Source organism: Macrobrachium rosenbergii, chromosome 55 (assembly GCF_040412425.1).
Source record: "Macrobrachium rosenbergii isolate ZJJX-2024 chromosome 55, ASM4041242v1, whole genome shotgun sequence".
Taxonomy (NCBI): domain Eukaryota; kingdom Metazoa; phylum Arthropoda; class Malacostraca; order Decapoda; family Palaemonidae; genus Macrobrachium; species Macrobrachium rosenbergii.
In genome coordinates, this window is record NC_089795.1 from 23,326,060 (window position 1) to 23,349,534 (window position 23,475).

The 23,475-nt window shown below is 35.8% G+C and overlaps 1 long non-coding RNA gene across 1 annotated transcript; it reads left to right on the forward strand.

The window, feature by feature from the left end:
- The first annotated feature begins 768 nt into the window (after positions 1-768).
- On the forward strand, positions 769-8,819 carry LOC136835689 (uncharacterized). Its single transcript, XR_010852239.1, has 2 exons — positions 769-977; positions 8,366-8,819. It is a non-coding gene; the product is annotated as an uncharacterized lncRNA (long non-coding RNA).
- The last annotated feature ends 14,656 nt before the right edge of the window (positions 8,820-23,475 follow it).

A 23,475-nucleotide genomic window follows, 5' to 3' on the forward strand; every position in this document is an offset into this window, starting at 1 on the left:
TCTCGGGTTTTTCTTTTGGAAGTCTGTGTTTTCATCATATTGTAATGCATATTCTTTCATTACATCTGTTTGGACAGCTGATAGGAGGTAAACACACTCACCACTGTCCGTCTGCTTATTCAGTTGTTGGTCAAAAAGTCTGTGTGGCCGAGATATCTTGTGTTTCTGACTTTATGATATTACTTCTATAGTCAAAATTAACTCACGGTGTGCGTGTCTCTCTTATAAAATATATTCCAAAATTTCCTCTTGGATCTTCATGATTATATGTCTTCATGTGGAGGTGCGGTCGAGGATTTGATTAGATTTTGAAATCCTTCTGGAACCAAATGCAGACTCGGAAGGAAAAAAGAAACAAGTAAAAAATGCGCCGAAGTTTTTTGTACAGCGTATAATGCTGTATGGCCTGTCCTATAGCGTTCTCAGACGCACGATCATGGCTAACTTTAACCTTAAATAAAATAAAAACTACTGAGGCTAGAGGGCTGCAATTTGGTATGTTTGATGATTGGAGGGTGGATGATCATCATATAATTTAATAGAATATATCACAATAATTTTTTTGGTAATCCATGGACTTTTAGCCCCATTGCTTGCTGTGACAAGTGTGATATTTGTGAATTAGTTTTCTGCACTTATCTACGAAGAAAAATCGAGTTACCTTTATAGCCTAACGATCTAACAACAGCACCTCTCACTCAGATATACTGTTTTCTGTAATTTAAGCTGAAAAGAAAACGGCATTCTTTCCCAAGGATACCAGGGGTAGAGAGTTTGTCCCGTTCACATTCAGGAATCCTTGAGCAGTGTAGAACAAAAACCAACCTTTGTGGAGTTATAACATTTTCGAGCTATTTGCTCTCCCAAAGAAGTTTGGAGTTTGTAGGAATTATTGGAGGTGTACTTAAGCTGACAAGTTGAGCTACAGTGATTGATCATGAAGGTTAAATACCAACAAGACTGAAGTTTTTAGTAATGTAAGTAATAGTATGTGCATTGTTAAGACTTTGATAGATAGGTAGTTATCTAGGGATGTCTGCGGAATATGTTAATATCCATTGTTAGACTTTGATAGATAGGTAGGTACCTAGGGATGTCTGCGGAATATGTTAATATCCATGAGAAAAAGTTAACAGATACTTTTGCTTTAAATGTAGTTTGGGTGTTTTAATTCTGGTCTTTCATGGCTGGGTAGCTTAGGTCTGTCATCAGAACTCGCTGGTCAGTAGTAAGCTATGGTATAACCATGGTTGTCTTGAGTAAGGAATTGTGAATTAGGCTAGAGTCCCTGAATGCATATGTAGTACTATTTTTAGGCCTAAGCATAGTGACAACCTGGTTTATGCGGAAAGGCTGCAAAGTTGACAATTTAGGTATGAATAGGCTATGTATAGAGTTAACAGAATTGAAAGATTAATTGTAGATTCAGATTTCGACATAATTCATGGTAATCTCTGTTACAGATTAATATAATATATATAGGGTAGCAAATAGGCTAGTGTATTTACTATCCCACGGTAACTTTGGCTATCCAAATTAAGGTAGATCTAAGCCAGCTGTCCGCGGTGAGCTAGGCTATGGCAGTTGACGTTTTGGTAGAACTATAGGGTAGCTCCGCGTCGCCGACGGCACTATAACTTGACTTTTTCTACAGTTTTTTGGTTGCTAATTATGAATTTACCTTTTGTTTTTGGCGCTCGAGTCAAATTAACCTGTAATTAACCCCCAAAATCCATCCAACAAGGGGTTTCCATACGCGATCTTCACAAGACAGAGCACGGGTACGTCTGTTTCGAACAGTTCATGTCCCGTCCAGCAAGTGCAATAACTTGTTAACTATGAGTACCCAACCCCCCCGGGCCAGTACTAAACACGGCAAAGGGACATTCCATTTGGCCAACAACAAACAGATGCACTGCCAGTATCAGAACCCTAAAAGTGTAGAAAAAAAGTTGAAAAGGTAAAAACAGGCGTGGAGCTAATATATAGAATTACCGACGTTTTTCTATAGAACTTTACGTGCTGAACAAGAATTTAAAGTAATATTTTGTCGCTCAGCTGTAATTAAGCTGTAAATTATCTTAGAACTGGTGTGGTAAAACCCTTTCGAGAATAGCTAACAGTAAGGGAGACCTGTTGGGAATTTGGGTTTTTTGGTGGGGTAAATAACTTGGAAAAAGGTTTGGGTACCTTATTGTTGTATTTCCTGTTATATATGTCATTTGGAACACGAAAAACAAGTGTAAAAAGAAGGGCGAATAAATGGATAGTGGGAGCCATTCCAAAGGCACTTTTCATTCATTACTAGTACTACTGATTCTAAGCCTTAACACGTATGCGCTAGCTTTTGGTTCACCAATCAGCAGTTGCCGGTTTTCTGTGCATAGCGAGAACTGCGAGAGACTGGCAATTGACGTTTTCCTATGATATTTTACTTGCTGAACAAGAATCTTGCCAGAACATACGAGCATGCAGGAAGCTTTAAAAATGCAGATAAGTGGCGCAGTGCTACGTCGACCTATAGAGGCCACCCAAGTTGAAAGCGGAAATGGTAATGTTTTGTTTCCTGTTTACGAAAGCTTCAAATAGTGTGCAATGGAGCTAGACTATGGCAATTGACGTTTTTCTGTGTTATTTTACCTGCTTTACAAGAGTTTAAGGTAACATTTTGCCGGTCAGCTGTTGCTAAACTGTAATTTAACCTTGAGCTGTGTGCGACCCACTGGCAGTTCTCTCTGCCCAATGGTACAGACGTGCAGTTTTCAAGGGTCAATTACATTTTATCTACAGCCGACCGACAAAATATTATTTTAAGTTCTTGTTCAGCAGGTAAAATAACATAGGAAAACGTCAATTGCCATAGGCCAGCTCACCGCAGACAGCCGGCTTAGAATTACCCAAATTAAATTGTGAAGATAGTTTCACCTGGCTAAGGTTTGGTTCAGCATCAGTGACACAGAAGAAGCTGGTAAATTCTTAGATAATTGCCATATTTCTACTAAAAATAATTAGAAAAGTTAATTTTTTTGCACGATTAGTAACAATCACAAAAGGAAATGGGTAGATCTAAGTCCGGCTGTCCGCTGTGAGCTAGGCTATGGCAGTTGACATTTTTCTATATAATGTGACCAGCTGAACAAGAATTTAAAGTAATATTTTGGCAGTCAAATGTATTAAGCTGTAATTTACCTTAGAACTGTAGCCAGTGGTAAAGGGGACCCATTGGGAATCGGGGTTTTGGGTGGGGTAAAACCCTTTCGAGAATAGCTAACAGTAAGGGGGACCCATTGGGAATTTGGGGTTTTGGGTGGGGTAAATAACTTAGGAAAAGGTTTGGGTACTTTATTGTTGTATTTCCTGTTATATATGTCATTTGGAACACGAAAAACAAGCATAAAAGAAGGGCAAATAAATGGATAGTGGGAGCTGTTCCAAAGGCACTTTTCAATCATTACTACAGTACTACTGCTGATTCTAAGCCTTAATGCACATGCGCTGGCTTTCGGCTCACCAATCAGCAGCTGCCGGTTTTCTGCGCTGAGCGAGAACTGCGAGACTCTGGCAATTGACGAATTTGACGTTTTCCTATGTTATTTTACTTGCTGAACAAGAATATTACCTCTTGCCAGAACATACGATATTGTCAGGAATCTTAAAAAGTGCAGATAAAGCGCGCAGTGCCATTCTGCCACGGCCACCTATAGAGGCCACCCAAGTTGAAAGCTGAAATGGTAATGTTTTGTTTCCCGTTTACAAAAGCTTTGAATAGTGTGCAGTGGAGCTAAACTACGGCAATTGACGTTTTTCTATGTTATTTTACTTGCTTTACAAGAGTTTGAAGTAATATTTTGCCGGTCGGCTGCTGCTAAATTGTAATTTACCCTTGAGCTGTGTGCGACCCACTGGTACAGACGTGCGGTTTTCAAGGGTCCGTTACATTTTAGTTACTGCCAACCACCAAAATATTGTTTTAAATTCATGTTCAGCTGATAAATAATATAGGAAAACGTTAATTGCCATAGGCTAGCTCATCGCAGACAGCCGGATTAGAATTACCAAGAAATGGAAATATTATTGGTAACAGGAATATATTCTGACTCAAACATGGTTCCTACCTGAGTTGGGTGGACGGTAGGTTCCACAATCTTGATCTTAAGAAAAAAAAGTTAACTTAATCTGGGATGTAGCCTAACCTAGCCTATGACTTAACAAGACCAGGTAACCCCAGAATCCCCAACCTGCTAGATACATATTGTGTACTTTATGATATGAGAAGAGTGTTGTTTAATATTAAAGTACGAATTACATTATGAAATTTAGCTGTTTGGATGTTGCTAGGAAAGTGGGTAAAGAAGTCCCTCTCATTGCCATAACTTTGCAATCTTAAAAAGTAATACTTGTTAGGTATTGCAGTGCTCTCATAGGCGTAGATTGGTCTTTAAATATTATTGAACTCTGTCAGTGATTTTATTGTGATTTTGAGGTTATACTGTACTGTATTTATTATTAAAGCTTAGTTAGGAGATGTTGAAGCAATAACAAATCAATTATACTTAAACCATTTTGATTTTAAAGTCAAAATTCATTTCCACTTACCTTGCTTAGCAGACAGATGCTGTCTTACTGAACACTGGTAAGGAAGGAAAAGGAGTAATATTAAAGTATTTCAACTGAAGAAGAAGAAAAACTTTTATTTTTATTGGATAACAGTGAAAAGCCCGCGTTACTTTAGACCAGTATAATAAACTCCATAGAAATATTAGGAGAGAGGAACCGAACAAGGGCTCCTTATGCTGAAGAGCTCTAAAGAAACCTTCCAGAAAAAGTGAAGGAATATATGGGAACTCAGAACTCTTGCAGATCCTTCATACATTAACCCAAAGAATATCTTAACTTTCCCTTACTTTCCACAAGGAAATATTGCTGTAACTGTCATCAATCAATCAGTGGAGCCTTGAAACACAGTGTTAAGACAAAATTATAGTTTTACCCTAATTTCCCACCTTTAAACTCCACTTTGGACACTTAATTTCATTATTGTAGGGTAGGTCTTCCATTTGCAAGAACTTTTTTTCTAATGATTCCAGTTGCAAACACATTGCGGTTAGTATAAAATGTGGGCCCTCAAAATCTTTTATTTTTTTCAACTGAGAAAGCTTTAGCAGGTTCAACTAAGCACTAGTAATAGTGTGTTTAGGGTTGCTCACCTGGTTCACACCTGGCTAGTCTGCATTTTACACCCAACTACAAGGATGGCTGTACAGATCACTCAAAATCTGAATGTACTTCTACAGAAATGAGTCAAAAATAATACAAGGTTATGAAGAGTCATAGTGAAAGAATTGATGCGATTCGTTGTGAATTGAATAAAAGAGGACAATTAACAACTAGCTGGAACTTTAGAACCACTTGAAGTTGTATAGACTTGGCTACTCTATGGTCAGACTAGGTGTACATTATAGAATGCCTAATAACAGTAAATCTTGTATGCCTTCACATGTCATGAGTAGTGCCATCAAACTTTTGACAGTTTAAATGTAAGGATTCTATTATCCTATTTTATAGAGTTATGAATAGGTTTTCACTGATTCAGCAGAGCTTCTCCATGGTGGCATTGTAGCATTTGAATGACTTGCTGAAAGGATTTTTTCTTAAATGAGAGATGAACATTAGAGTCAGTTAAGCCAAATTCGAACAAATTTGACAGTTAATCAGAAAGAGACCTTAGGAAACTGATAAAAACTCGAGTCAAAGAGCAATTCAACTTGGTTCCAAATGTAACAGAGAACGTTAGTTCTGCATAGGTTATGTATGGAGTTAATAGAATTGAAAGATTAATTGTAGATTCAGATTGACATAATTCATGGTAATCTGAGTTGTATATTAATATAATATAGGGTAGCTAATAGGCTAGTGTATTGACTAGCCCAGGGTAACTTTGGCTATCCAAGTCAAATTGTCAAGATAGTTTTACCTTGCTAAGGTTTGGTTCAACATCAGTGACACTGACGAATCTGGCAAATTCTTGGAAAATTGCCATATTTCTATTAAAATAATTAGAAAAGTTAATTTTTTGCATGACTGGTAACAATCATAAAGGCAATGGAAATGTTATTGGTAACTGTAGGACTATATTCTAACCCAGGCATGGTCACTTGTTCATAACAATCTTGATCTTCATAAGGAAAAAAATGTGTTAACTTAATCTGGGATGTAGCGTAACCTAGCCTACGACTTAACAAGACCAGGTAACCCCAGAATCCGCAACCTACTAAATACTTATCGTGCACTTGATGATAGGAGGAAAGTGTTGTTTAATGTTAAAGTTGGAATTACTTTATGAACTTTAGCTGTTTGGATGTTACTAGGAAAGTGGGTAAAGAAGTCCCTCTCATCACCATTACTTTGCAGTCTTAAAAAGTAATACTTGTTGGGTAATGCATTGCCTTCATAGGTGTAGGTTGGTCTTTAAATATTATTGAACTCTACCATCAGTAATTTTATTGTAATATTTTGAGGTTATACTGTACTGTATTATTAAAGCTTAGTTAGGGGATGTTGAACAATAACAAGTCAATTATACTTAAACCATTTTGATTATAAGGTCGAAATTCGTTTCCACTTACCTTTGCTCAGCAGACAGGTACTGTCTTATTGAACACCAGTAAGGAAGGAAAAGGAGTGGTATTAAAGTATTTCAACTGAAAAAGAAGAGGACAAACATATTTTTATTGGATAACAGTGAAAAACCTATTGCTTTAGACCAGTATAATAAATTCCATAGCAATATTAGGAGAGAGGGACCGAACAAGGGCTCCTTATGCTGAAGAACTCTAAAGAAACCTTCCAGAAAAAGTGAAGGAATATATGGGAACTCAGAACTCTTGTAGATCCTTCATACATTTACCAAAATAAATATCTTAACTTTCACTTGCTTTCCACAAGGAAATATTGCTGCAACTGTCATCAGTCACTCAGTGGAGCCATGAAACACAGAGTTGAAACAAAATTATAGTTTTGCCCTGCTTTCCCCGTCTTTAAACCCCACTTTGGACACTTGTAGGGTAGGTCTTCTGCTCAGTGTACAAACCTCAAATTTATTTTTGGAATTTTATAGATTATGTAACATTACATACATTTCTAGTTTTTTTTTGTTGTCTCGTTTGCAACAACCTTTTTCAAATGATTCCAGTTACAAACACATTGGGTTTAGTATAAAATGCGGGCCCACACAATCCTCTTCTTTTTTAATTGAGAAAGCGTTAGCTGGTTAGACTAAACACTAGTAATAGTGTGTTTAGGGTTGCTCACCTGGTTCACACCTGGCTAGTCTGCATTTTCCACCCAACTGCAAGGATGGGTGTACAGATCATTCAAAATCTGAATATAATGCTATAGAAATAAGTCTATAGTAATACAAGGTAATGAAGAGTCATAATGAAAGAATTGATGTGATTCGTTATGAATTAAAAAAAAAAGGACAATTATTAAGCAGCGGGACCTTGAGAACCACATAAAATTATATAGACTTGGCTACTCTATTGTCAGACTAGGTGTACATTATAGAATGCTTGATAACAGTAAATCTGGTATGTCCCTACGTGTCATGAGTATGCAAGAGACCCATCGCACCGATGGCGGTCTCATCAAACTTGTGTGGGTTTAATATCTTCGGAGGGGCCCAGACAAAGAGAAAAACAAAAGCATCCCATTTTCTCTCACTCAAGGAACGCAACTTATACCTTACAATGTTTCCGTCTGTTTCTCCCTAACCATTGTTGTCTTGATATATGTACAATCACCACTACTTGCATTGCCATGCAAGCATCTAATCATGTCATAATGTTCCACCGAATCTTCTGTATCAAACTGTATGTATGTTTTTGTTTGTGAAGACGTCTCTACAGTGGCCTTGTAGCATTTGAATGACACACTGAAAGGATTTGTTCTTAAATGAGAGATGAACATTAGAGTAAGTTAAGCCAAATTCGAACATATTTGACAGTTAAGCAGAAAGAGACCTTAGGAAACTGATAAAAACTCGATGCAAAGAGCAATTCAACTTTTTTTCCAAATGCAACAGAGAACGTTAGTTCTGTACAGTGTGCTATGCATGTTGCAATAATTTTATCCGTCTTTAAGGTTGATATTGGGAGGGGTGGAGATAGGGATGAAAGCCACTTAGAAACAGCTTTTTTATGTTGTTTGAAGTATAATTGTACCATTTGTACGTTGACTCCGTATACATGTACTTTTTCAACCTTGACTGTTGTAGATTTGTACTAAGACATACTGACCAATATACTGTTGCAAACTAACCAGTGTACTACTACTTAGTGGCTAATATTCTCATTTCTTTTTCCAGGTCCAAGAATTGGCGAAGCTCCAGAGGGTACCATCTATGTATAGCAGTTGGCTTTCTGTGGTCCATGAAGCTGACATTGAAGTTGTATTTTCTACACTTGGTGGAGTTCATCGTAAAACTTTCAGGATCATCTGAAGGAGATTTGACCTTATTTACATGGATATGCTAATGGAAACTCGAGGAAATTTATATGGTTTATGTAGAACCATGGGGTCATTAGGTTGTAGCGAAGGTGTAAGAGGCAGCATCTACAAACTTATTGATTTATTCAGACAACAAACAGACAGGTCAATAGGTCTTGCAAGCAGAAATGTAGTGCATGACATGAGACGAACCAAAACTTACTGTAGGTCACAACACAATCACTTGTGTTTGTTGATGGAAGGAAAGATATATAAATCGATATACAAGACACGACTGAAGCTATGGTACATGTGGCTGAAATGCTGACATTGTAATGCATATGGTAATAATTATACACTTGACATAACAATAATATGGACGAAAATATACGTACAAAAGATGTGTGACGTACGCTGTGTTTCTTGTATACGTGAATTTGGTGAGATGAAGGTGTGTGGGTCCGAATGGGTCCCTACAGGATGGTTGCTGGAGGGGCTGGTGTCGCTGGGGAGTTGGCTGGGCTGGTCACCTCTGTGGTCACCAATATAGCTAAGGCGTGAGTAAGAGGCAGCATTTGCAAACTTACTGATTTATTTAGATAACAAACAAACAGGTCAATAGCTCTTGCAAGCGGAAATGTAGTGCCTGACATGAGGCGAACCAAAACAGAGGTCACAGCACAATCACTTGTGTTTGTTGATGGATGAAAAGATACGTATAAAACAATATGCAAGACACGATTGAAGCTAGGGTACGTGTGGCTGAAATGCTGACATATTAATGTATATGGTAATAAGTATCCACTTGACATAACAATAATATGGATGGAAATATATGTACAAAAGATGTTTGACGTATGCTGTGTTTCTTGTATAAGCAAGTTTGGTGCGCAAAGATGATGATGTGAGGAGATTAGCTGGCCAGGTGAGATGGTGAGTGGGTCCGCGTGGAACTCTACGAGGTTTTATCGGGAAACCAGTCAATTTTGATTTCAAAGATTTCAAGTTGGAATTGAACCAAGAAATTTACTATATAACTGGGTTGATGCAGACTTCACAATAAAGTAAATCAGGAGTGTTACTGGTGCGGCCTTGTGAATAGTTTGATAAATGTCAAGTAGATATTGGTCAAGTTTTTACAAAATCTTAGTATTTTGTATTTATTACCAAAAAAATTTGAAAAGTATGGCGAGGAGGTAATTGAAATATTTAAATTTCAAGCAGTTTGAGTACTGCATGAATGGGAACAAGGTTCCAACAACCCTAAGAACTGTGAATTGCTGACAAGTGTGATGAAAAGAAAGGATTACATTTTTCATTGGTAAGGAAGGTAGTATTAGTTTTATCATACAGGCAGCACTTTTACTTGGTCCATGAATTGTATTTACACAGAACACACTGTTCCTTCAGAGGTACTTTCTGGGTACATGGGCTTTCTTTTTTGAAGTCTGTTTTCTGCAACAAGGTTTGCAGCTTAACCAAGTTTTGATTTACATTATAATTTTCATTATAATTTTGAGCTAACCGTGTGTTTTTGTAGTTTGAACTCAAAGATTGTATAGGTTGCTAGGTAACTAATAGAATCTTGAACATACGACACTAATAATGTTAAGTCAGCCAAAATCAGTGTGACCTAGTGTTTAAAACATTTTAGATTTGGAAGCCCTAATTTTTTAACAGAAGTGTGGGGGGTTATGTTTACCATAGAATGATGGTAGGACTGTTCTAATGTCTAAAGAAGGTATATGGGAAGACTGGTAGTGAGGGTGATATGATATTTGACGCAGTAAATTGTACTGGGACTTCTTGGTGCATTGTAGCCAAATAATTTATTACATTGTAGCCAAATAATTTATTAGCATGTGGATTTGATCCATAGTGAAATAGCTGTATAAATATAATATATTTATGTGAGAGGGGGATCGATTTACTTCCAAAGCAGGCAAGGTTGCAGCATATAACTTGGCTGTGCAGTCTTTAGCAAATACTGTATTGGAGTTAAACGAGAAGCTTGTTGAAGAGCAGAAGAATGGTAGGTGGTCGTTTGTGCTGTAAGAGACAATGCTGATAGAATTTGAGGGGGATCAAAGATTGCAGATGTAATGCAGACTGCTCATGGTAAAGTGAAGTGCATGATTAGGGTTAGACTTGCCGGAAAAGTTGGGAGTAATTGTTAGCAAAGTGGAATGGCTGAGATTAAATGGGAACAAGGAAATCAACGTGAGAAGTTATGGTAGTATATGCGTATGATGGCAGAATTTCAGTGGTATGTTGTTAGACCTCATATGAGAATGGAGAAATTGAAAACACTGAGAAATCTTGAAAATTAATTGATGAACACTAATATGAAGGTTAAGATAGTAAATGTAGTGAAAATAGGAAATTACCCATTAAAGAATGGAGATTTTATTAGATATTTAAAAAATAGAGTTTTTTAGATATTTAGGTATGGATGTATAAATGTCTGTACATAAGTGTCATCACAAGAATAAACTACTTTCAACTACTTACGTAATGGCCCACCAAACTCCATATTGAAAGCTATCACAAATTAAGGATTATTCATGATGAACCACTTGAAGGTAGATTGGGGAAAGGGGGTGGGGGTTGTCTCTCAGAAAATCAGCCAGATAATGTGTTAACCATAGAATAGCCGAGCAACTAAAAGTTGGAGGTCTGGAGACTGTAGGAAGTAAGACCTTGGCTTTAAGTAAAAGTTGCTGAGCATATAGGAGGCGTTGTTGATTAATATACGCGAAAACTGTCTTGGTTGTGATGTTATTGTGTCTGTTTGTAGTATGATACCTAATTTGTACGAACGAGGGTGAAAAATGTTGAGGGTAAACGTTGAAGTTAAAGTTTTACAGTTAGAGAAGCTGAGAAGTCATTTGAAGATATGGCAAATTAAGGTTTAGCAAATAATTAGTTGTAAAATTGTACAATTTTTCTTTTTTTTGGCAGGATGATTTTGCATTGTGGAAAGGTTGGAAGAATTGTGGTTTCAATATCTTGTATCTATGAGGCTGTAGGCGTATTTACATACTAAGGCTGGCACTGATAACTCAGTACTGTATTTGTGTTTGAAGCTTCAAGAAGTTGTGTTGAGGTCCCTCTTATTTTTAAGGAAGAAAATGTTACTATTTCTATGAAGTTTCTGCCAAGTTCCCTCAATGGATTATTTTGATGTGTGTGAGCCTTAAAGGAGTCTGTTATTTCAGCGAAACTTTCAACAATATTAACGCAAAATATGTAAATTAACCAAAAATTCTTAACTTTAGTATGGATTCAGCATGACCATGAAAAGCGTTCTGTGGCATTAGTATTTTGAGTTAATATTGAAATCAAATAGTTGTGTAAAGTAAACCTGCTTTCACATTTCAGAATAAATTTGTAACACATCAAAACCTTCAAGTTTTGCTGTTCTGCATTTTTTACTTCCTTGGTATCTGGCTGTTATTTCGTAGGTCTAAGGCCAAGACGTGAAAAGTAAAATTAAAATAATGTAAATTGGGTCTAGTAGATAAAGATGCTTTGATCTTGAGAGAGAACCCATCAACTAGTTAAGGATATTGATTCTTTGGTTTGGCTACTTAAAATAACATTAATCATATAAATTACATTAAGTAATCTGATCTATATACAAGACAGGTACTTTTGGTCAGAACTTGCATTTAAGTTGAATTTCTTTAAATATGACTGCATTCATTTTAGAGTAAATTGCCAGCAGATATTAGTCAAGAAAATATGAGGTCTGAAGTAAGGACAGTGCTTTTGTAAGTTCTAAAGAGATCATATTACAACAATTAAGTGATTTTGAACACTTAAATGTGGGTTACATTTTCAAGGTAGCTATTTCAAATTAGTTATGTTTTATTTCTTAACACAAGTTAGCTTCATACCAATCTGGCAGTATTTGACTGACCGCTGCATAAAATGTTACAATGATAAAAGGTTCAGTAAAAAAAAAAAGTTTTATTTACAAAGTTAATTTGGATAGATTTTATAAAAATTGTAACTAGGAGTCTTAAGGAAAGAGCGAAAATTGAATGCTACCCAGAGAAATTACAAAATAGGTGAAGTTTTTAAACTTTTACAAATTTGTTTAGACATTTTAAAGAGAGCAATATAGCAAGAGAATAATGGAACAGGTCATAGAATGCAGTGTGCTTTTCATGGTGGAACTGAATTTTGAGACAGAAAACATATTCAGTGTTTCCAGTATTGTTTTGAAAATTTACTGTCCAGACTGTAATGATGTTACTAATTTTGTTCAGAAAATTCAGTTGCCCAGACCTTAACTGTACAGTACTTACATCAAGGTAATCCTGTTGGGCAATTCAGTATATTTATCAGCCTTGTTTATTAATGAAAGTCCTCAGTTTGCTCATCGCTTTGCGTGATGTTATCTTTATCTTATGGGTCACTTTTGAATGGATGAGTCTTCAGTTTTTTTCCTTAACACGTTCAGGTTTTCATATGTACAGTATCTAGTAACTAATCTCATCTATCCATCCAGCTGTATACGGTCTGAGTAGCATATTGCTTCAGGTAACTGAAATATTTTGGTTCAGTAGCTTTTTATTGTATGTCAAAAGTTCTTGCTTTATTTAGTAGCCAGTGCAGTTCAGAATCAGCTTGACCATCTGTCACAGATATATGTTATTATCTAAACCTTTTCAATTAGTACTCACTCCTCATGAAGTAATTTGGTAGACCGTTATCTTGTATGCTAATGGAGTTGTTACTTTTCACCAAGTAATCCGACGTTTTCTTTGCAGATATGTACAAAAAAGAAAGCTTCAAATCAGTATGAATAGTGGAGTAATAGAGGAAAGGATGACCTATTCTACATGAAGCAGTAATCTTTCAAAGGCTCCAGTAAGAGAACGTAAATGGAATCTCAAGGAATCATTACCTAACAGTCATCAAGAAGCTACTATTGTTTCACCTTTCTAGGTTTTCAAGTGGAGGAACTCAGTATGGTAAACCAGCAAGTTTCAGATCAGATTACCAAGTAAATTGTTCTCTGGTACTGTCAAGGGTACACAGTTCTCTGGCCTCCTCAAGATAGTGTGTCTAACAAGAACCAACCAACCATAACCAGTTTTAGGTCAGTATACCAGTGAAGCCCACTGCAGAGATCAAAATGGGACAATTTCAGATACGGTGGAAAAGTCTGCTAGAGTGCTTTGTTGCCCTACAGATATCCCAAGGGTAATGAAGACAGTACATTTTGGCAGAATCTTCATTGTATCTCCTCATGTCTCATTTTACTCTGAAATGGATTTGATTGGTATATTAACCTGAGACATTGGTATGGTTAGTAGTTTGTTGTACATTAACTAAAGACCAGAGAGCTGTGTACCTCTGACAGTGGCAGGGAAAAATTTGTCTGGTAGCTTGATCAGAAGTTTGCTGGCTTACTTCACTTGGTTCTTCCATTTGGAAATCTCGAGGGGTGTGACTTGAGTAGTAGGCTTCTTGATAACTGTTCGATAATGGTTACTTGAGATTCCGTTTTCAGTCTTCATACTGGAATATTTATATTTGCTGCTTTAAGTAGGATAAGGTCATTCTTTCCCCTCTTGTGACTAACGTTATTTTCATAGGTTATGTAAACTTGCGCCTTAAAAAATGTGCTTAAATATTATTGTAGAATGTTGACTGAAAGTTCCCATAAGTATGTACAGCTATTTTATTTTGGCAATAAAATACACCAAATTTCCGGACGTTCTTTTATTTAACATTTAAAAAATGGTTACAAAGAGTAAGGGAAGGTTACTAAAAATTTTTAAATATAAAAAAATTTTTTTTTCCTTTACCCTCTGAGCCAACACTACAGCAACTCTTGGAGGCGAGTGAGTGTTCTCAGCAGAAGGCAAAAATCAAACAGGTGTCTTGTCACCTGTCCATTTGAGAAGGGGCATCGAACACTCTTGAGACTCGTAAATAGGGAAGTCCAGGTTTCAACGTCTGGTTATTCAGAGATGGAAGAGGAAGTCCTCTTCTCCTCGTTGTGGTTTTCATGTCAAACATCTTATCAAGTTTGGTTTACCAGTTCAGGATAACTAGCCAGTTTCCTACTTATGATGTACACGGAAAGTATTTTCTTGATTTAAAATACTATTTGGACACTCGGCTAGCCAAGCAAGTTACCAACAATAACATGCACCTTAGAATTGGTGTTCTGACATGGCCTAGGTAATTTTAGACAATTCCGTTTGACATAGAAAACTTGTATGATTGGTTTAGTTCACGTTCGACCAGAATAAGTTTTCTTTATAACCAAAGTTAGTGAAACCATATAACGGAAAAGCGTTCGCGACATTCTGGTCATAATATGCCCAAACAGACGTACCATTGAGAAGCCATGAGCTTATCTAAGAAGAATGTCCTGGAGTGCTTTAAAAAATAATAGTTTTGAGAGAGAATTTGCCTAAGCGACAAATTTTCGTGATCTCTCAAATGATTACAGTTAAGCTTGACCATAGCCGGGTTTCCTGTTAAAGCATCAAATTTTCTCCACATATTAACGTAACTCATTGAATTTATTTGGAAGTTTAATTCCTTCAATTTTCAACCGTTCACTGATTTTCAAAATGAAATCATGATATATCAAAGCGCTATGATGAAACGGGCCATTCAGAATTTCCAGATTCATAATCTTACTATCTATACCTATATTGCACTTTTCATTACTCTGGTTAACATTCATAACAATGAAATGACATTATTGAATATTAAAGTTTACGTTACTAATTTTTACGTTCGAGGACCTTTTATTTCTATGTGGTTTAAGTGAAAAATCTGGACTCATGAATTTTCTTTGAGATTCAAGCAATCGAAAACAAGTTTGTAAAGATGTTTTTGTTAACTCTAAATCAGATGCCTTGAAATAGATTTTTTTATGATACTATAAACAAAAATTTTGTGATAATATTGGTTCTAAAAATATTGTTTGAGAAAATTAACCATATACTGAAGTCTTTATAAAAGATATTTTTAAATTAGAGAACTTTGTTAATGGCACATTTAAATCTGATCTTAAACGTTTTTTAAAATGAGAAATTTACAAATGGGACACAAAAAAACTAATAAATACACAGCAACTTATTTTATTCATAGTGGGATTTTATTATTACAGATCGAGACTGCAATCATGGTACAATTGTGTCACATGAACCCGCCCAGCCACCCCAAAAAAGCAGACGGGGCGACGTAAAAAAACAAATCGCTTTTCAGAGATAACCACCATCCCATGTAAATTGATTGAGTCAGGTAGAGAGGAAAGAAGATGCACAGCGAATGTTCTCCATTATCTCTTGCTTCGTCCACCAGCGAGATAATCAAATCGGACTGACGTCGCCTTCTACTGCACACGGACCACTAAAGGGATCTTTTGAGACTTGCCTTTGCGTAATAGATTCAGTGGCATTCCACAGGAGATATCCCCGTACAATTCTCCTAGTTTAATTGATGAATCTGGCGTTACTCCAATAAGGACTCTTCGTAGTTCTAATTCTTTGGCATTCCACAAGTTCTCCTAGACTTTTTTAATTTGAAATTCTAGCTCTTAAAAACCTCTAACAAGGACTCTTCCTACTTCTTGCTTTTAATTGATGCTAATCACAACTGAAAACATTGTCCTAAAGACTTTCACCACCAGATATGCCATAGTTAACATTGTTAATTCCACCCATAACCGTTTCTGCTAACAAAATTGTGGTGAAGTTAATTATGATAAAGGACAAAGATTTATCTTTTATTTAATTCACCTATCCTCGGTGTAGGTTAAAAAGAATAATTAAGGGCACACAAGTGATCTGTCTTTGCATAGTAATTCATCAATGGTAAAAATCTGGTAACCTAACTGTTTTAAGGTGTAGTAATGAAAACAACTTTTCAAAAGTTGGGTGTGTGTGTGTGTGTGTGTGTGTGTTGTGTGTGTGTGTGTGTGTGTGTTTATGTGTGCGCGCGAGCCTCATAAAGAGAGACTTCACAAGTTGTCCATTCTGCACACACATGAAGGCAAGAGATCGCAATGTGATTCTACGTTAAAATGATATTCAATTAGATTATTCATGCTGCCAAGATTCAAATTCGCAGTGTGATTCTAACGCCGAATCAAATTATTAAAATCTACTGCCAAATTCAAGTTCCTGAAATCAAAACTAACCACGACAAAGCAGAATAATACATCTCTGTCGCAATTCGTTCATAATGAAAAGGTATGACAGTGTGAAGAGAAACTACATTCCAGTTCATCTAATAGCAAAAAATTCAAGCTTATTAACTGTAAAGATTTGAGTTTATCTCAGTTAAAAAAATTACTTCCCAAAGTCTGGTGCTTCGTCGTAAGCAACCATTAAAGCAAATCACAAGTGATATCCAAGATTCTTATATTTAATTTTAACATCATCATGTAAATTCAAAGACAAATGAACTAATAATTGCTATTAATCTAAGATTTCTGAAAGAATTCTCGCTTATGACCAATAAACGTTTTTTTAGAATAATTCTTGAAACGACTTCACGTGGTAAAGTAGGTGACTAACAGTGACAAGAATATCTTTACTTCAGGTGATGAAAAAAACAATTTCGACCTGATGTATTTTGGTTATAAAATCTGAATTAAAAAAATTTGAAATTCAGTTGAAACGCAAGAGGAAAATAAAAGCCTCGATCTTAATTTTTTCTATGGAACTTACTTTAAAATATTTTTTTGAAAGATTAAAGAGTACCAGGATATAGAAAGCAGATATGTGAAACACAATAAAATTATGGAATAAAAGTGGCAAGGTTTGTCGAGAATTATTTCAGGTGAAAAATAAAACAGTATTTTGACCATATGGTGTTTTTGTATTATTAGTTGTAAAGTGAGATCTACTTGATGAATTTTCATTTTGTTAAAACTAAAAAAAAAAAAAAAAAGTGTTCTATTCGACCTTAATTTTTGAATCAGGTGGAATTTAATTTTTAAAATATTTTTTTTGTGGGACCCGGGAGAGAAAGGATTGTATGGGGTACTGAAATACAAAAATGACATATTCTCTCACTGTTGACAGGAAAATGGGAGAAAATTTGCAATATCTTCAAAAATAAAAACTGAGAAAAATGGTAGATATCCACTTTTCTTGGCCTTGCTACTGATTAAACAAATACTTACCTCTAAATACTATAACAAAAAATAAAGCAACCTTGATAGAATCTGAATGAAACTGCAGCTAGATTTGTCTTTTAAGTGTTTCAAGAGTCCAAAAAAGGCATATCTAATTTTAAAAACTTAATCTAATTTCAAATAAACTTCCATTTATGTTTCTACAAATTAAAGTTACAAGGTTTGATGTGAAGCTATCAAGTTTGTATTCTAAACTTTGGCTTTTTGTGATCACTATCTTAAATACCCAGCTAATTAACTTTTACCTTTGAATCACTATAAAATAAGATTTTACCCTTTTTTGATAGCTTGAATTAAATTTTACCTATTTTAGTCTATCTTGATAATTATTTTAGACAGGTGTGAAGTCTGATCTAATTTTAAATGAACGTCCTATAAATTTTACATTTTGACAAAGCAATGTATTGATTGCTTTGAAATTGAGATCTAATTAAATTTTCTTAGGTAGATCTGTTTAATTACATTTAACTTTTCTACAAATAATTGTAAGTACAGTAACAAAATTTGATAACTAAATGCCTCATAAGTGGTATACTTTCCTAAAATGAAACCAAACATATCAAATTTTCATGAAATTGAATAAACGTTATTGAAATATAGCTTTGTTAAATGCAGCAAGTTAGAGCAGTTTCAGAATGATTCTTCAATGCTTGAAAGAGTCTTTATATTTTCCATTATTATCTAAAATCAGTATAATTAAGGATTATTTACCATTTTCTCAGTTTTGTATTTTTAAATACTGCTGTATTGATGAAGGGCTGAATGGGTTCGTATGCTCTCAAACATAGTAATCTTGACTTGAAGTCATCTTGAAAACAGCGTCATTGAAAACCATTATAAACATTATTAAAATGCACCTTGAAGAACAAGGTGGCCAGATAATAAAGCTCACAGGAAAAAAACGACTGGAAAAAGTCACTGGGAAAAAGTCAATTTTAGCAATAAAATTTCTAATCAGGATGTTCACATTAATTTAAGGCAAGTTAATAAGTTAAAACAGTGACATAGGTTATAGGAAAAAAAATACAGGAAAAAGTCCAATTTTGGAGGGCAAAAAGCCCTCACTAAAAAAAGAGTCACATTAATTTATGAATTTCAGCTGGAATAATGTAAAGGGAAAAAAGTCACATTTTGACTAGGAGAAAAAAGTCACAGGAAAAAGTAAGGAAAAAGCCTATGGGTCGCATAAAAAGTCCGTAAAAATTTTCATAGGAAAACCCCAGGGAAAGTTTTCTTTTAATAATTCACAGGAAAAAAAGTCAATTTTGCTACTAAGTCACATGAAAAAACATCAAATTTAAAAGTATTTAGGAAAGAATGTGCACTCAATAATGATACTGGGAAAAAAGTCTGTAAAAAGGCCGTATTACTAATTTATTTGTTATCTAATAAGCAGCTAAATTAAATTCCTAAATTCATTATCTTTTTTGATATTTATAGTCTTATGTTTAGCTGGTATCCAAAAATTTAAAAACACTGTTGACAAAAGGACCGTATTTTTCCCAAATGTGATGTTTACCTATGACTCCAAGATAATTAGAAAAACTAAAGTCCCTAAAAAATTGCCCCTATACAAGGCTTGAAATTAGCTAATAAATTTTCATATTTAAAGATTCACGTTTTACCAAAGCCCTTTCATATGGAACAAGCCCACCACAGGGTCCATTGACTTTTCAAGCTTGCCAAGAATGAATGTTCGTAGAAACCATCTTACCAAGGGGGCATTTGCCCCTTGTCTACTGGCTGTAACTTTTGAAAAAATTACCTATGATAACAAGTGATACAGTCAGATTTTCAAGTAACTTTTATAGTTTAATACTTTTTTTTTTTTCTTGTCAACTTGTCTTTATTGGTATGCTTTTATGACTGCATTTTAGTTAAACAGTTTCAACAGTTTTCAAATGAAAAACTTATTCAAACCAAAATCCATTCTCATTTTATGTATGCAAAGTTGAATTCTTGGTCTAAATTATCGACATTAACTCACAACTTAAGAAAAACAATTGTTAAAAATACTTCCAGATAATTATTCTGACTCGAAAACACTTATAAACAGTTTTCATTTTAGTTATTAAAAAAGCCTCATTATCGTTATCTTTTTATCCTGCTCAATCACTTCTCGTAATAAAAATTATCTCCTTGTAACTTTAACTAAATCCTATCTAGTACTTCGTAACCTGCAACCTTTTTAAACAAATTTTTACCATGTACTACTTTTCACCTATATATAACCTTTCAGATAATTTACTACGTAACCTTTTAACTTAACCAATTCTTTATCCTATGCTTCATATTCCATGACCTTTAAAGCTAAATATTTATTCTATACTTCGTCCCCTTTTTAAATTCCATGGAATGCAAATAAATCTGTTACACAACGGTCTCCAAAGTGCTTAATCGTGGTGCTCTATCCCTCCTTTATTTCAGTTACAAGAATGAATGAAATCATGAGGCGAAGAGTCGTCTTTACGCCCTCAAGCTGGTTCCCTCTTTTCGGGTGGCCCACAGACCCAGAAATGTGACCAAAAGTACCACGATGCAAGATTCATGGAAGACTGGTTTCCACTTGTAAAGGGAGGGAAGGGTTGGGGAGAATTATTCTATTCAGCAACTGTAGAGTATCTATACATCTGCTTAAACAGCTCTTATCAATTGACGATTTGAAAATAAAGCTAAATAAACTTAAAATAAATTCACTGTCACGTAAATATGTGGAGGATACCTCATGCTATTAAGGCTCTGAAAATTAATGCCCAAATTTTCATAAACATCCAATAAATAGTTTACCTCAAGCTTAACCAATATCCAAGGAAGGGTTCACAAAAGCATGGTTTAGGAGGAGCTTGATTCACTCTAAATAAACTCTAGGGCTTCCTGGGACCAAATTAATTTCAAGTACTATAATCAGAAAATGTCAAATGCATTTTCTTTCCTCTGATATATAGCTTTGCTGAACCTTTTCAACAATAAAAAACTGTATTCTGGAAAAACTTAAGCTAAACATATAGTACGTGTCTTTGTCAACTGAAAAATGACCTAAAGCAAACATTAGTCATGGAAATATCAATTCAATAATATTGTTACTGTTGGCAACTTTAAACCACTGAATTGCCAAGTAGTTTTAAATCAGATAACCGTTTTATGCACCACAATTAGAAAACTGCCTAGTTCTTCAGTACTGGCAAGACAACTTAACAAGATATTTGAGCAGAAAACCACAAGGGCAAGAGGACTTGTATCCTTCCATCTCTGAACAACCAGACATTTAAACTTAGACTTTCCAGTTTACAAATCTCAAGAGTTCGGTGCCTCTTCTCAAATGGACAGGTAACAAAGACACCTGCTTGATTTTGCCTTCTGCTGAGAACACTCACTCGCCTCCCCGAGCCACTGCAGTGCTGACTCAGAGGAGTTGGTTCTCTTTATTTGTAAATTTTTGGGAAGTATACATGAATGTGTTATCAGTAATCTTTCCAAAGTACACATGAAAATATGCAAGAGAACTTTTTCCTTTTAAAGTTACTGAATGAGTGGAATATCACTCCCTTTAAACGACAAGATTTACGAAAATACTTTGGCTTCTGACTTAGCCCTCTAAGGAAATTGCGCTCAAACTAATTTAATTATAATTTTCGCAAAGTATCTTTTAATCTATAATTGAAGGATTCTCCGGCAAAAATATTAATACTTTTGCAGACTTTTTCATCAATACTGCTCAAGTTTGCACAGACAAGTTCAGAATGACATTCTTAGAAAAACAAAAAATCAATACTTTTCAGAATCTGCCATCAGTTAAGTCAGGTTATACAGCAATTTTAAGACCCATGTGTGTACACTCTAGTAAAATAGTTAAAAAGAAAAAAATGGGGGTAAAAAAAAAAACCGTGAAAACACTCCAGTCTGAATGCTCTTGGAGACCAGGAAGAATGACAAGGACTGAGAAATACCATTGCAAGTGATAAAAATAAAACTGTAGAAGGTAACAAATGGATGCAATGGCCGTGGAAGCAAGCTTTGTACAATTTAGATCCTGGAGAGTAAATTTTCCTTGAAAACCTTTCTGAATTCAAGTGCTGGTGGTGGCATCGCACAGAATAATTGTATTTAAGCTAATGATGAAAAAACATTACCCTTCCAAGCAAAACAGACAAAACCACACACCCAAGTTGGAAAGATTTACCCATACCTACAATTGGGCTGATATTTGAAAGAGCAAGGTACTGAAAAATATAACAAATTCTCTCTCTCATTACTCATTTCTCGTAACTCTCGTCTTTAAATCTGATAATCCTCTCTCTAATTTCTCTAAGCAAAGATCTCCCTACCCTGTAAAACATCTTACTAATCTCTCCCCAATTTAAAGTATAAGATCTGACTCTGTGTGAACACAGAGATCTCCCGCTCTTGGCTCCTTTCGTCTCTCACTCTTCTCTGAAAAGATGGAAGGAATTAATTGCCTTTCTACTATAATTTAAAGCTCAAGACCCATCTCAGTTGTAATACTCCTTTCTCGTGGCACTCTCATTTACCAGCCTTTCTCTCTCCAAACAACTCTCTTCCTTTCTCGTCATCACATCCAATCTGACTCCTTTAGCATGAGAAAAATATTTGGAGAAGCTCTCCTTTCTCTTGTAATAGCAGGAACACCCAGGGTATTTCTCTCTCAAAGTCACTTGCAAATTGAAGCTTTCTCCTAAGTCAAATGATCACTCTTCTTTCTCTCTCACTCACTCCTCACTGGTTATTCACGATCAGATAGTCTCAAAATTCCTTCTCTCTAAATCCTCTCTCCTTTCCAAGGTCATCACTCTCTTAGCCTCCACTCAGTCCTAGCCTTCTGCCTCAAGACCTTTCTCCTCCTCGCTCTCTCTTTCTCTCCCTCTCTCACTCACCCTCTCCTTTCTCTCTCTCGCCTCCTTTCTTCTTTCTCTCTCTCTCTCTCTCTCTCTTCTTTCTCTCTCTCGCTCTCCTCTTCTTTCTCTCTCTCTCTCTCCTCTCTCTCTCTCTCTCTCTCTCTTTCAACGAGTTTCTAAACAATTTCATAATACTGACAGAGATCATAGTGAGAGCAGTATAGATATAATCTTTGTATATATATATTCTCTTGCATATTTAAACATGTACAAACACAAAGTAAAAAAATACAGAAATATATATAAAATATATATGTAGCGTAAACACATCACTCTCTCGCCTCCTTTCTCTCTCTCTCTCTCTCAAAATCCTCTCTCTCTCTCTCTCTCTCTCTCTCTCTCTCTCTCTCCTCCTTCTCTCTCTCTCTCTCCTCACTCTCTCTCTCCTTTCTCTCTCTTTCTCTCTCTCTCCTCTCTCTCTCCTCCTTTCTCTCTCTCTCTCTCTCCTCCTTTCTCTCTCTCTCTCTCGCCTCCTTTCTCTCTCTCTCTCTCTCCTCCTTTCTCTCTCTCTCTCTCTCTCTCTCCTTTCTCTCTCCCTCTTTCTCTCTCTCTCTCTCTCTCTCTCGCCTCCTTTCTTCTCTCTCTCTCTCTCTCTCTCGCCTCCTTTCTCTCTCTCTCTCTCTCTCTCCTCTTTCTCTCTCTCTTCTCTCTCTCTCTCGCCTCCTCTCTCTCTCTCTCTCTCTCTCTCTCTCTCTCTCTCTCTCTCTCTCTCTCTCTCTCTCTCTCTCTCTCTCTCCTTTCTCTCTCTCTCTCTCTCTCTCTCTCTCTCTCTCTCTCTCTCTCTTTCTCTCTCTCTCTCCCTCTCTCTCTCTCTCTCTCTCTCTCTCCTCTCTCTTTCTCTCTCTCTCTCTCTCTCTCTCTCTCTCTCTCTCTCTCTTCTTTCTCTCTCTCCTCCTT